The sequence below is a fragment of the Carlito syrichta genome, unplaced genomic scaffold (genome assembly GCF_000164805.1).
Source record: "Carlito syrichta isolate Samal-C Ts95f unplaced genomic scaffold, Tarsius_syrichta-2.0.1 Scaffold312149, whole genome shotgun sequence".
Classification (NCBI taxonomy): Eukaryota; Metazoa; Chordata; class Mammalia; order Primates; family Tarsiidae; genus Carlito; species Carlito syrichta.
In genome coordinates, this window is record NW_007256245.1 from 553,166 (window position 1) to 557,256 (window position 4,091).

The window sequence follows — 4,091 nt, forward strand, 5'->3', positions numbered from 1 at the left end:
CCCATCTCAGAATGTTTGGAATGTGGCTCAGTCCAAAGTTCATCAAGTAACCTAGCCGTATTCTTTCAACAAAATAGCTGTCTTCTAAAACTATATTCTACAATTTACACCTTATTAAACTTCAATAAATCCTAAGATCACGACCCAGAAGGCTGTGACCAATACTAAGGCTCTTAGATGTGACCCAAGTTTGAATTGTAAATTGTGTGAAAGCCAAAACTGCAGTTTGTGGAAGAATGGGAGCAATGAGCTTCTAAAGTTAGCTTGTGTTCATCCTGGTCTCAGAGTTTTTATGTTTTGAGCTTACAGGAGCTTATTCTGGTTAGTGCTGAGTAGAAAGTGGGAGGGAATAAGGTCAACAGCTCCCGAACACATCCTAGTGGTCTTGGGGTCAACAGCCCTTCCTGATCCCTAATGCTCAGTGGGCCTCCGTGGCCAGCTCCCAACATCTCCCCCTTTTTTATTTTTTATCACGAAACCATGAAACTCCATATTGAGCTGACTCTTCTTTAGCACTCTGAAGATGATTGGGAGTAAACACAGCAACAAAAGAATCACTGCTCCACAAATGCCCACATTGATGAATATAGACATTAATGATTTTTGGTTAGCAAATGATGCCTGAATTTCTTGATGTAATTTAGTAAGGTCTATACTCAGGTCTGAATGGTTCCAAATTCCAAGTTACTTTGTCCCAAGTATGAACAGATTTAAACTCAGAGTGACATTGGAGAGCCAATTTTATTTTTAAGGTCACAAGTTCTTGCCCTACTGCTAAAACTGCTTCCTCCAAAGCACTAACCTTACTTTCTAACTTCTGGCCTATGATTTCCTGAGTAGCTACAGCAATAGAAACATTTTTAGACAATTGGTCAGCAAACGTAGCTGTGTGTACTTCTTTAGATAACACTACAGCTGAAACTGTTACAGAAGTAGTTATTAAAGCTGTAACTCCAAAAATCTTTTCTGTCTTTCCAAAAGGTAATTAACCTCATACCGTGTTTATAAACCATATTCATCCTATCAATGAGATGACAATTGTACTGGAACCATTAAGTAAGGAGGCTGTCTGAGAATAACAAATCCCTTATAAGAAGCATTAGTTAAACAATTGGTTAATACACTTGTTTACAAGACAAATTATAGACATCATTTTGATGTTTTATGGTCAATGTTAACACTGGAGGTACCCATTCATTAATATGCCATCTAGCAGAGATGGTATTTTCCCCATCTAACCTTGAAGTATAAGGTCATAGATTAAAGCCCTAGTCACTAATAGTTAGTTTTTCATGGGGTAAAATATAGTCCATTTTAGAGTCATAAATATAGTCTCTCCATATTGGATATTCGAAATCTCATGAAATGATCAGCCAGCCCTTCTCAGTGTTGTTAAAAACAAATGGGAGGTGAACAAGAGCTTCCTTCATAAGAAAAGTTATTGCTTATAATGCCAAAAATAAAGTTACCAGACTAATAGGAGCATATTGTGAGGTTACCATATCTCCTGCTTCTTCTGCCAGGAATTCTATTTGCTCCCATGCTGGTAATTGGAAACGACGGACGCTGAAGACATTCTATCTTGAATGGGATAATCTGAGATGAAAGTCTTTTTTCTGCAATGAAAGCGCTCCCATCTGGTGTGTCAGTGTTCTTCCTTCCTCTGGCTGGCAGCGTGGATGGTGCAATTCTTGTTCAGCCAAGTGTTGCAAATCCTGTTCAGCATGTAATGATGCTTCCCTATGCAAAGAAAATAGCTCCTCTTCTTAGTGGTTGGTAGGCATTGCTCCACATCTATTCCTTTGAGTCGACAGGATCCATGTCACCTGTCTCGGTCTTCGGGTTAGCGGGGGCATTTCGGATAAATCGATCAGGAATCCAAATAGGAGTTGACTCGTCCTGTGGCAATATGCAAGCATAGTCTCTCCCATGGTTAGTAATATGTCCGGCCCTCTCCATTGGCCTGTGAGAAGATACTTCCATTTTACCATAGGTTTAGCATTTCCTTCTGGGTTCCAGTGTCTAGCCATAGCTGAATTGCCTGAAGAATCCAAATTTAAATGGTTTATAACAAAGCATGATTTAAAACATGATGAGGAGAACTATACTTAAACTCCCCCTCTTGTAATTTATGTATTTGATTTTTTAAAGTTTGATGGGCTCTTTCAACTATGGCTTGACCCTGTCGATTATAAGGAATTCCTATAGAATGAGAAATATTAAATTGAGAACAAAACTGTCGAAAAGACTTTGATGTATATGCAGGACCATTGTCAGTCTTAAGTTGTTTTGGCATACTTAGTTGTGAGAAACAAAAAAATAAATGTTGCACCACATCCTTGTAAGCTTCTCCAGTTCTTGCTGAGGCTAAAATAACATGAGAAAACGTATCCACAGTAACATGCACATAAGACAATTTTCCAAAGCTAGAAAAATGAGTCACATCCATTTGCCATAAGACATTATGTTTTAATCCTCTGGGATTTATTCCTGTTGGAGTAACATTAACAAAGGTAGGACAGGCTGGACAATTCTTAATGATTTATCTGGCCATTTCCCTGAGTAAGTGAAACTGATAACGTAAGGCAATAGCATTTTGATGATGAATTTTATGAGAAAGCTGAGCCTGAGTTACTGCCTCAGTTTCTACTGCAGCACATACAGTGGGTTTAGTTAAAGCATCAGCCAATTGATTGCCTTGGTGTAAAGGTCCTGGAAGGCCAGAATGAGATCTAATATGGCCCACAAAGAACTGTTCCTTACTGTTACTAATTAGCTGTTGTAATTGAGTTAATAACTCCAAAATTGTAGTTTTGTTAGCTGGAATAGTAGCTGTTTCAATATGAGGAAACAGTCCTTGAACATAATGAGAATCAGTATACAAGTTAAATCTCTTGTCTTTTAGAGCAGTAAAGGAATATAAGACGGCTCTTAATTCTGTTTTTTGTGCTGAAGTCTCTGAAGTATTTAAAACATGAGGTTTGTCATTAATTACTGCCACTGCTTTACCATTAGAAGAACCATCAGTAAAAACCAATACTGCTCTCTCAAGGGGGACTAAGGAACATGCACGTGGAATAATTATAAGATTACATTTCACAAACTGCAACAATGGATTTCTAGGTAAATGAAACAAAATTTGTCCTCTAAAATCAATTAAAGCCACTTGCCAATCATCATTAGTTTGCAACAAGGTTTGAAACTGAGTTTTGTCATATGGATTGATGATATTATCCACATCTTTTCCAAACAATTCCACACTTCTCTGTCTTCCTTTGATTATTAGCAAAGCTACTAACTACGGACAAGATGCTAAAACTTTCTTAGAGGAAACAGGTAAATGTAACCACTCCATAGGTCCTTCCTGCCACAAGCACCCTGTTGGGGTATGAAAAGTAGCCAACACAATTAATTCCCATGGTAAATCATAATTTACTCTTTTCACCCTTTGGGACTCAATGGCCTTTTCCATGAGAATTAAGGCCTGCTTTGCCACGGGTGTTAAGACTCTTTTAGAAGTGGGGGAAGGATCCCCCTGCAGTATATTGAAAAGAGGCTTTACATCTGCAGTAGTGATATGTAAATAAGGTCTCCAAGATAAGTAAAGGGTGGGTTGGAAAATATCATGTAAAAGGGTACGATTATCATGAGCCAGCAAAATATCATCCATATAATGGATTAAATAGAGATTAGGATATTGGCTTCTAATACCTTGCAAAGCACCATCCACGTACTTTTGACACAGGTAGTGATGTCTCTACCTATTATTTCCAAAGGCATGAACAGGAAATGGCAGGACCTTAAGCAAATGCTATTCGGATCTAATAAAACATCAAGCGAGAGCATAGGCAAAAATTATTAAGCAAACGATGATGACAAGTTACTGTCCCAAAAAACAATGTTGGAAAAGTGAAAGTTCCATAAATTGTATGTATTTATTTAAATTATCTATAGTTGTACTTTAACAAAGAAATATAGACATGTAGTTAGGTTGTAGCTTAAATTGAGAATTCAAAACAGGTAAACATTGGCAAGAGAAAACAGTTTCCTTTGCTTTTATCATAGGTCTGATATACTTTTACAACATTTGA